Source organism: Octodon degus, unplaced genomic scaffold (assembly GCF_000260255.1).
Source record: "Octodon degus isolate 3935 unplaced genomic scaffold, OctDeg1.0 scaffold00248, whole genome shotgun sequence".
Taxonomy (NCBI): Eukaryota; Metazoa; Chordata; class Mammalia; order Rodentia; family Octodontidae; genus Octodon; species Octodon degus.
The window spans coordinates 2,699,904-2,711,508 of record NW_004524824.1 but is presented as its reverse complement, the minus strand read 5'-3'; positions in this window follow the sequence as shown (position 1 = coordinate 2,711,508).

The window sequence follows — 11,605 nt, the reverse complement described above, 5'->3', positions numbered from 1 at the left end:
ACGCTGACCATTCAGCCTCAGTTTCCCCACCTATAAAACAGCTGTTAAATTAATGCACTTTTTCATTAATTTCATTGCTATTACATAATATATTAGATAATCTTCAGCACTGTGCCTAGCGCGTAGTAGGCGCCTCACGAACGCTGTTATTATTTGTGTCTCTGAGTTCCAGAAGCCTGAAAATTCTGCAGTTCTAGAAACCCTCATTATGTCCGTCCCCTTTGCTGCCCTCTAGCGGTGACTCCAAATATGGCACCGCTTGATTTCTTGTGAAATTCTTGTAGTAATCCACTCATTTCCCCGTCCTACTCAGCCCAGAATACTCAAAGTTCATCTTACGTATGCGTGACGGCACACAATTTGAAATAGTTTCTTGTGGTTTGGGGAAGGAATGGTTTAAAAAAAATTTGTAGGGGTACCTGTCTCTCCGATGAGCTTTTGAATTCACACGTGGAAGAGAACTGCATTCTAAAGTAATTTCTGGAGGCGGGGAAGATACCTCAGTGGAATAAGCCCTTGCCTGGCCAGCTCAAGGGCCTGAGTTCAATCCCCGGGTCCGCCAAAAAATAAAAAAATAAAAATAAAGTAATCTCTCTCTGCAAGTAAGCACTTTCTTTCACCCCGCGGTCTCACCCTGTGTTACATCCTTGCCCAGTGACCAAGCAGTCCCAGCTTAAAGGCTTTTCCCCTCCTCCCTGAAGGGCAGGCCTTTCCCGCTGAAAATAACGAAGGCCAGTGACGGAACAGAGGCATCCACAATAGAAATCAAACCTCAGAATGAAATTACTGCACTGGGCATGGTGGGCAGGCCTGCCATCCCAGCCCTTGGGAGGTCCTGGCCGGAGTGGGATGAGCCTGAGACCAGCCTGGGCTACAAAGCGAGCTCAAGGCCAGCCTGAGCTGTGTGGCGAGACCCTGTCCCCAAAGCACAAAAAATAAAATAAAATTTACATGAGTCTGGATTTTTAAGGTCTGGTGTCGCCTACTGATTATCTTGGAAATTATTTTTAAAAATATAAATTTTGAGGATCTGGAGATGTAGTGCCTTTGTAGCCCAGGCTGGTCTTGAACTCCCAATAATCCTCCTGCCTCAGCTTCCAAGCGCTGGGATTACAGATATGCACCACCATGCCCAGCTAGATTTTAGTTTCATTTTTAAAATGTTTATACTTCTTAATATATTTTAATTACAGTTTTAGGCCTTTACTAAAACATGCTACTTGTTTGAAAATTCTGAAGTTGGAAATTTTCAATTTTTTTCTACTATTTGTCACAATTGTTATTTAAACAACCAAGTATGTATTTTATAAAACCGTGATGACCTTTTTCTTTTAGTTTAAATAAACTCCAAGGTAACTGGATTTCTATAGCACCTCTGTTTGCCTGGTACATACCTTAGCAATCATTTTTTTAAACAACCCTTTCACTCAAAAAAGTAAATATCGTAAAAGTTTATTTTATCACTGTTAAAAGATGCATGCTGGGGCCGGGGAGATGGCTCAGTAGAATAAGCACTCCCCTGGCAAGCGCAAGGACCTGAGTTCAATCCCCGGTTCTACACACACACACACACACACACACACACACACACACACACACACAAAGCATGCTATGAAACTTGTAAATTTAGACCCAAGATAGGTAATAAGAAACTTCTGGAGTCATTTTATTCCTCTGTCTATAACTACACAACCATACACACACACACACACACACACACACACACACACACACACACAATTTTGTTTCTGCCACCAACTTTCACTACAGTACCGGGAAATGTCACGCATTCCTGCTCCATGCAATCCGGCCCTGCTCCCTCGTCCTTCTCGCTGTGGGCTGCTTGCTCACCCACAGACCCCTGCCGGCCGTGGTTGCGGGGTGAACTGCTCCTGGTGCTGGAGAGAGGAGGCCTGAGCTGCCGGCGCTGGGCTCCACCTCACACACGACGGCCAAGCTCAGAACAAGCGCACAGAGGACACTGGGCGCTGTGTAAATCAAAGATGAGCACGTGGGGATGGGGAGCGAAAGAAGTACTGGCAATGTTGTGTTCTGTTCTTGCCCTCAGGAAATGAGGCTCCACTTCAATTCTATCGCACTGTTAGCCGCCCAGCCTGTGAACAGAGCGCCTCAAAGGACGGCCCCTGAGATCGAGAGTGGCAGTTTATTTAACTGTGGAGGCCGTGGGAGGAAAATAACTATATTTTAAGATATCTAGTGAGTGATACTGCTTTTCTAGAAAGCTTAATTTATATGTACACATATGCACATTCTCTAAAAGTATCCTGGGAGAGTTGAGCAATGTGCAGTATTCCTGAATTAATACACTCGCCGCAACTAATGTTTATTCCATAGGTTTTGCGAACTGTTTTTCTCTCAGTCAAGCAAGTTATAATATCGTGATTCACACTTGCATCCAATTTAGGAGACATGTCTTCAGGGTACCGTGTGTGTCCTCTGAAGGATTGAGCTCACTTTAGGGCTCTTAGTCATTAGATTATCGTCCATTTTTACTTGATTGTTTATGGTTTTTAACAACCTGAACTGGGGGTTGAACTCAGGCCCTTGCACTTGCCAGGCAAGCGCTTATTCTACTGAGCCACCTCACTGGCCTTCTTTTTTGTCTTTTTCCATGGACACTCAAGAGTGGGCTAAGTGTTTGCCGCTTCTGATGACAAGCTACCTGAGGAAGGGTACACAGTAGCGATTACTAGTGAAGGTTCTTTGAAAAAACAGGGCCAATAGGATGATACCTGTGCATGGGTGTGCATTGGTGTGCAAGTGTGTGTGTATGCACATGCACATGGGTATGCAAGTGTGTGTGTGCATGTGTATGTGTGCATGGGTACACAAGTATGTGTGAATGGGTATACAAGTATACATGTGTGCATGTGTGCATGTGCACACATGGGTACACAAGTGTGTGTGCACATATGTAAAATTATAATACACTATGCCTTAGTTATATGCAAAGAGGTTTGTCATAGGAATCTGACTCCTGTGATTACGGAAACTGTAAATCCCAAGAGGCTTGGGTGAGGTGACAACTGGAGCACTGGGTCAGCCAGGGCTGTCTCCCTGGCCTAAGTCCCAAAGCCTGGGGATGGGGAGCCCTTGGTGGTGCCGCATCTGGTCACAAATCCATGCAGGATGACGGGATGGGACACGCAGCAGGAGGTCAGGCTGGACCCCATGCTTGGTCTGGCAGCTGAGTAAGAATTAAAGGGCAGGAGGTGGGCAAGCAGGCTGGAAGAGCAAAGTGGATGTTGGGAGGAGCGCGGCGTGTCCGGGAAGGGGGCTGGGCGCCCTGGACAGAGGCTGCTGCTAGAACGGTGGTGGAAACAAGGCGAGGCGGGTGGTAGCCCCGGCACGAGGAGCCCCAGCGCGGCCTGTGCGCAGCTCATTAGTATAGCGTGTTCACTTTTGACACCATGGGGATATATGTGATTTTATTTTTTTATCTTATTAACAATTCCGCGAGGTACACATTATTACTGGGAACTTTATAGGAGGGAAGCCCACAGGGTTGGAACTACAACCTGACTCCTGATGCAGGTCCCTCTTCCCGTTGAAGTGGCCCCTTGTGGCTCAGGAACAAGGGGATCTACTACAAAGCCAGTGCTGCAAGGGTTGAACACAGCTTGTAAGATACCCTGAAGGGCAAAACCCAGGAAGCCACGAAGCCAGCAGAAGCTCCCTGCACTCACTCGGACCGCAGCTATCGCCCGGATGAGGTCACACCTGTATGACCTACTAGGAGGGGGAGGGCCACAAGGCCATGGCCTGGGGCTGGTCCCTGACCCCTGGCTGCTGTCCGTCTGTCTCTGGCCGCCTGCTCTGCTTGCCAGCCACCATGAATCGAGCCTCCTGCTGCCCTGCTTCCCTCTTCCATGTTCCTCTACTTTGAAATCGGCTAAATGGACAGAAACCGTCGGCACCACGAGCCAAAACAAACCCCTGTTCCACTAAGTTGTGTGCAACAGCGACTGGTCCCAGCACCAGAAGCGGACCCATGCACCACAGAGAAAGGAGCAAAGAGCATGCGCGTGCGATGAATCGCGTTTAGAGGAAATGACGAGCTTTAAAGACAGGAAGGGGGGCTGGTGAGATGGCTCAGTGGTCTAAAGCACCTACTTAGGAGAAGCTTAGCAAAGCCCAGGGACCGTGGTTCAATCCCCCAGCACCACATGCCAGCTAGCCCCGCCCCCTGGTGGGCTGAGCTGGCCACACACACACACACACAAATAAATAAAATTTAAAAAAAAATTAAAAAAAAAAAAAAGACAGGAAGGAACTATTAAAGGCCGTAGTAGGACAGGCGGTATAAGCATAGGGATAAGAGGAGCGATAATCAAAACTTTGAAAGATGTATTTTATTTTTTTAAATTATTATTATTTTTAGTCTTTATTTGGTACAGGGTCTTGCTACACAGCTCAGACTCAGCGATCTCCTGTCTTGGCCTCCCCAGCGCTGGGATTGCAGGTGTGTATAGTCATGCCTGATTTTAGGGCCAGCAATGTGTGGCTGGGGTTCTGGGATGGGCATGGGATGCAATACCGGGGATGGAACCCGGGTCCTTGCACTTGCACGGCCAGCACTTAGACCACCAAGCTATCTCCCTGGCTATTTGTATTTTTTTAGGGAAGGGTCTACAGGGTGTTTAGGGTCTCACTACTAGATCCTGCTCGTAGTGATTCACCTGTTTACAGCCTCCCAAGAGCGCCACCACGCCCAGTCTCCATTGCTGTCTCAGCTCAAAGGCACAGCAGGCCTGGGGATCGAACCGCTAGCCCTGCTCCTGTTCACAGGAGCTTTAATCCACTGAGCTATTTGGCCAGCCCTTGCTGTATTTTATTTTTAAGGCTTGTTTTTTGGTTTTGGATTGGTTTTTTTCTGAAACAGAGTCTCATTATGTAGGTCAGGCTGGCCTTGAGCTCACTATGTAGCCAAGGCTAGCCTTGAACTCATGGCAATCCTCCTGCCTCAGCCTCCTGAATGCTGGGATTACAGCATTCATTCATTGCACAATGTTTACCAACTTTTAAGTTTAAAATCAGCTTAGTGTTAAAGCTCACCCAAATGCTCCACTTCTGTGTGGCCACAAGACTCTTCTGTATTGCCTTTCAGGGGTGACAGTTCTCAGAAGTTGGGATTCACTGAGCTGCACAGCCCCTGGAACAGACACCAGGCCCCCGGTCACCCCAGGAAGTTTCTCTTGGCCTCTTTGTGCTGCTATGACAGCAGCTGAGACTGAGCGGGTTACAAAGAATAGAAATTTACTTCTCATAGTGCTGTGGACTAAAAAGTCCGTGGGCCAATCTGGGGTCTGCGGAGGGCCCTTCCCAGCGTGCTTTTGTGCCCCGCAGGGCGCTGAGTGACAGATGCTCGTGTGGTCAAAGGGCCAGGCAGAGGGAAGCAGCTCTCAGAAGCCTTTTCATAAGAGCACTGTTCCCTTCCTGGGAAACAAGCCTCTGGGACCACTAAACCCCCAAGAGCCCGCTTCTCCACACCATCCCTCAGGGTGCGGCACCCACACAGGAGTCCGTAGAGAGACATGCACACCAGCTACCGCAGCGACTACGTTCAAGGCTCTTCTGCATCTAGAGCTCTGCGTGAGTCACCAGGCAACCTAACCACGGGTCCTGCCTTAAAGAACGCCATTTTCTTTTCTTTTTTTTTTTCCAGAACTCAGGCCCTTGCACTTGCCAGGCAAGCGCTTATTCTACTGAGCCATCTCCCCGGCCCCTAGAATACCATTTTCCTCCTGTCGCAACATAATGTCAAAAGTTCCCTTGTGTAGGGGGCACTGGTCTTGCAAGCACCCTGGGAGAAACAGCGGCAGGAATGAGGAAAAGATAGACCAAAGACAAGAGCAGGGTCAGGGGGTGGCCCTCGCCTGACCGGCAAAGGACCCCAGCACAACAGTGGGGTGTTTGTTTACACCTTTGCCAGGTTATTATCATGAGACACAAGGTTGCCTAGTGACTACGGATGGCCTTGACCCCACAGGACGCTTCTCTCAGGACTGCCTTAGGCACTGAGGCCCAGTCCCGCTCTCACACACATTTGACCAATTTCCAGCTTCAGTAGCTCCCAACGTGTGCGTGCGTGCGTGCGTGTGTGTGTGTGTGTGTGTGTGTGTGTCTGGCCTTCCTGATCATTAACCCTAATGACCCTACACACGTGTCAATCAATCCTACTCAAAAACCTGGTTTTGGGCTGGGGCTGGGGCTCAGTGGTAGAGCTCTTACCTCGTACTCACAAGGCCCTGGGTTTGATCCCCAGCACCACACACACACACACACACACACACACACACACACACTCACTCACCCTTGTTTTTGACAACACCAGAACGCTGAAGTCTGGGGAAGAATCAAACAAGCCAGCTGAGTGGGGAGAGCTGGCACGCAGGGCCCTTAGGTGGGGCAAGCCACGTTGCGGGCTTAATCAAAGGAAACACAGCCGCATGGCTGTCCCCGGCTGAGATCCGAGGTGGCGTGGCGGGCAGGATGCTCACGGGCCCGGGCTCAGGACCCGCGCGGCTTCCCTGTCGCCACCCTCTGCACCATCAGCACTGACAAAGCCTTTGCTGGCCTCGAGCACGTCCTCTGCTCGCTGCCCCTGGGCCGATTCCCCCTGCTACCCGGCCAGGGTCCCTCCTGCCCCGGTCCTCGCAGCGCTGACCCCGCAGCCCCGCCGCAGGCTTCCTACACGCACCCTCCCGCAGGGTTTGGATCCGGGGCTTTTTCCTTTTGCAGGAGACAGTGAAGTTCGGAAATGGGCCGTCCACTATGAAAACCTAAGAGAGTGTCCTGAGAACTTCAGAATCAAGACAAAATAAATCGTTATTTGGCTCACCATTTTTAAGTTACCTGTAGAAAATGAACTTTCAACTCATCTGGCGGCCTTGGTCTATTTCTGGATCGGTACACAACACGCACATGTTCTGTTAGGAAAAGAAACTGCAGAGGTAAATAGAATAAGCATTTTTCTGATAGATTCTTAAACTAAATCCAGTCTTTCTGGAGCCTCTTTAGAATAAGAGAGTGGTGTTGCAGGTAGAGTTTAAACTGCCCAATTCTTTGCTTTGTTTTGACACTTGAACTACACAGAAAGAAATAAAATACTTGTTCTTTATTTCTTATTTAAAGATTCAGGGAAAGAAAGAATGCACAGAATTAACATGGCATAGTTTGTATTCTTCAAGACTTTAAAATATAAAGTGCAAGGAGAGTCTAGCTAAGCCTTTACCCCAACACACTAGGTAGGAAAAATGAAAGTGCACGTGACAGTTTACCTATATTTTAGGGTCAGGGAGACAGAGGAGCCTAACCAGCAGAGGTGAGGACCCGGAGGCGTGCACGGGCGACCCTGAACCCAGAGCTGACCGAGGGGACGCTGGAAGTACAGGTGGGGCAAGGCGCTGCTGGACCAGGAGAGCCAGCTCGGCGGGCAGCAGCGGGCTCCCAAATGCAGCGGCCAGAGCTCCGAACCTCTCCTCTTTCCCCATGAGACAGAAAAACCGACATTCTTTCTACGCGTATTATGCTGGGGTGGGGCGGGGAGAAGGGAGCAAGCCAGCACCGCGTTAGGCCGGGTTCTGCGCTCGCACACCCAGCCCAGCCTCAGCGTCTGCCGTCTCCGGTCCGCAGGAAGCGCGAGCGCAGGCGACCTCCGCGCAGAGCCGGGCTCTCCCTCCGGGTCTGCGCGCACCTAATCCGGAGCAGGGGGCCGCCGCACGCGGGAGCCGGCAGGGGCTTCCCCGGGCCTCTTTCCAGTGGATTCTGAAAACGCCGTCTTGTTTGCACTTCATATCGGATTGGTTACATTCCAGTTTATTATTCCTTTAAAAGATTGATTTCAGAGCGTGAACAGCACCCTCCCTGCCCTGCGGCTGTATTAGGGCGGCCCAGGGGGCGGCGGCGCTGACCTCAGCGTTCCCCAAAGCCTGGTGCTGACCCCGCGGTGTGCTTCCTCCAAGCCTCGCAGTTTCCCCGAGCACTGATTCCTCGTTCCTCGTTGACGTGCTGCGAGCGCAGACCCGCCTCACTTCCGTTTCCTTCACCCACCTGTTCGCTACAAGGACTAAATTGGAACTTGTCTAAGTAAACACAGCGAAGGCGCGTCCGCGCACCAGGCACTCGGAGCAGAAGGAGCGAATGAGCGCGACCCGGAGGCGCTGACTGCGTTTGTAGCTGGCTGCGGAGAAACGCGAAATAAGTATTTTGGGCAAGACAGAAGGCAAATCTCAATCAGCACTGCATTAAGACTACAAATAGGGGATACCATGATTTTTATGTTTATAAGATACAGTATTGTAAAAATTTTAAGACGCTGTAGATAAGATTCAGTTCTCTCTGTGTGTCTCTGTTTCTGACTCTCTGTCTCTGTCTCTCTGTCTCTGTCTCTCTTTCTCTGTCTCTTTTATCTTTTTTTTTTTTTTTTTTTTAAATGAGCAGAATATATTTATTGAGGGAAAGAAAGCTCCGGTCCAAGAGAGGGACAGGAGGGGGGCCGAGGGGGTTGTACCCAGGAAGTGTCTTTTATCATTTTTTTTGAAAACAAGGTCTCACTGCATAGCTCAGACTGGCCCAAAACTCATGGCGATCCTTGTGCTTCACTCTCCCAACTGCTGGGATTACAGGCCTGTGCTGCGTTACCAAATTCAAATTCCCTTTTAAAGGGCTGGGGAGATAGCTCAGTTGAGTAAGTACTTGCCTGGTAAGTGCAAAGGCCTGAGTTCAGTCTCCGGCTCCGAATAATAATAATAATAATAATAATAATAATAAATTCCCTTTTAACACAATCTCTCAAAACAATACGTACTACAGTTTGTTGTATGTGGATTTTTTTCCCCCAAATTAAATGTGTTTCACTGTAGGAGTGAGGGAAAAAGTGAGGGCAAAGAACTCAAGCAGCAAGAATAGAAAATATTCTGTGTCTATTGAATTCCACTCACTTTCCGAGCTATTTTATGCACAGTAACACAAACTTTATCAGCACCATTATTCTTATTATGCAAATGAGTAAAGACACTTAGAGGTTAAATAATTTCCTCAAGGTCAAAAAATTTGGGAGCAGTGGGGTTAGTATTTGGGTTTAAGGAGCAAGAATCCGGGGCCCTCTCAAAAAATCCCAAGAAGAAGAAAGCCGCGAGTCCGGCAGCATTTGTCTGCATCGGTGCAAAGCACTTATCTGTTCAGGTTCATTCCCGTTTCTTATTCACATTCTGTTGGATGCTCAAAATCTCTCTCTCTCTCTCTCTCTCTCTCTCTCTCTCTCTCTCTCTCTCTCTCTCAATTTTTTGTTAATTTTATTGAGAAACAAATAGCAATGAGACAGTTTCAAAAACTCTCTAGTATTTGTACATTTTACTTTCCAATTTGCTGCTTTCCTTTTCACATGTGCTAGATCTACTTCAGCTGTTGATTTTTTCTTCTCTCAACAAATAAATGAATCAAACTAACCCCTGAGAATCATAGTTCACAGATGCCCTGCTGCGACTCTGCGAATCCATGTGAGAACACTGCTCCACACAGAGCGTCTCAGCCACGCGCCCTCCCAAGAAGCTGCACGTAAGCATCTTGGGAGCCTTCGCCGCAGGAAACACCTTCCCTTAGGCCGGGACTCGAGCTTTCAATCTCTTGCTACGATGCGATCTCCACAGGGAAGGCTTCATTCCCTGTTCGCTCGGTCCCCTGCACAGGGTGCTGGTACTGCCCTGTCACTTGGGTTTTCAGTGGGAGGGCTTTTTAAAATGTTATTTTTATTTATTTATTTTTTTTTTTTTTGGTACCAGGAATTGAACTCAGCACCTTGTGCTTTCCAGGCAGGTGCTTGTGCCCCTGAGCTATATTCCTGGCTCTTTTCTCAAGTAAATAAGATCACTGAGCACAACTGTCATGTTTGGGTATCTTTGGATCAGTGCTTGGAATACATTAGATGGACCACATGCATTTGTATGATTGACTTGGAATGTAGCTGTTACGTCAGCATGGCTGATATAGTGATACACATATCTTATGTATTTTGTAAGTGTCATTATATAATTATGCCCATAAAGCTGGGGTAGGAGATAAGTCATGTATGTTCAGGAGAATTCCTTCCCTATTTCTCTAAAAGCAAAAATCTTTCTATGTATCTTATTTTGCGAATACCTAGTGGTGATATTATTCGGAGTGTTTCACATTTTTATACATGTCATTGTTAGGTCTAGAAAGAAGTCTACAAATTAAGACCTACCACATTTATGGTAGTGAATTTTATCTAATGCCCACTTAAGAAAATATACTTTAGCAGTATACAAAATGGCATCCAATTATGCCAAAATAAACTTGCAAGCCACTGTCGTTCCCATCAAGGGCATAAATTATCTGTTCAAATCATTCTTCCTGAATATAAAGCTGTATAAGGTGCAACCTCTATTTCTAGGGAAGAGCTGATCACAGTAATTAAAAGCACTGACACTGGCAAGTGCCTGCAGAGGACAGGCAAAGCATGCTGAACTCATCTTAAATGCGTAGTACGCTTCCAACGGGGGAAACTGTAGGCATCAGAAACAAAATGGAAAAGGGACCCAAAGATGAGCAGGTGACTGGAGTCTGTGGCTGTCCTTGGTGTCATTTCTGCTAGTCCTTTCAGGAGCTCGGGTTTTACTTCCCACCAGACAAGGGACACACCTGGGCCGAGCGACCGAAGTATACAGGTGCCTCCCATGGCTCCACAGCTGGCGGGTGGTTTACTGCTGCAAATAGCTCAGTGTCACGAGGAGAAGGGAGCAGTCTGCCTCTGCCTGTGTCCTGTGTGGAGAAAATATGTCCTGAAGTGAGTAAAACCGTAGCATAGTCTCATGGCTGTCACAGGTTTCAGGTTAGCTTTGAGACACTGCGATTCTCGGTGCTCTGCATCCCGAGGTTGCCGAAACAGCGCTTGCCGGCCTCTGGGCACCTGGCAAAGTGGACACAAAGCCATCCTGCAGGGACACCACGAGCAGTGTCAGGGGAGAAGCGGAGAGAAGATTCTGTACAATACACTCAGTTAGAAAATCATGAAACACAAGGAAACAAAGTCATAAAGAAGATGAAGAAGGCGTGATAGGAAGATTGGAAACTCAGTAAGGTAAGATGTGGAAAAAATTAAAAACCAATGCAAAAATAGTAAGTAAGTCCAGTATTAATTTTTTTTAATCCACAGAGGCCTTGGGCTGCAGGGGGTAGCTCAGTGGCGGGGTGTGTGCTCAGCATTTCTGAAGCCATGGGGTGAAGTCCCAGCAGTAGTAAACAGTGCAAATGTAGCGTTGAACTAAAGCTGCTGAAAATAGACACAGCATGATGCGCTCTTTGTCTTGCTGAGACAGGGTCTCACTATGCAGGTTGGGCTGCACTCGAGCTCACTTAGTAGCTCAGGCTGGTCTCAAACTCACAACGATCCTTCTGCCTCAGCCTCCCGAGTGCTGGGATCACAGGCGCGCACCACCATGCCTGGCTCTACACAGCACGACGCTTTATTTTTTTTCAAAGTTTTATTGATAAACAGATAGCAATGAGACAGTTTCAAATCAAATCGGAAGTACAGTTTCAACAAATAATACACTGCATATAT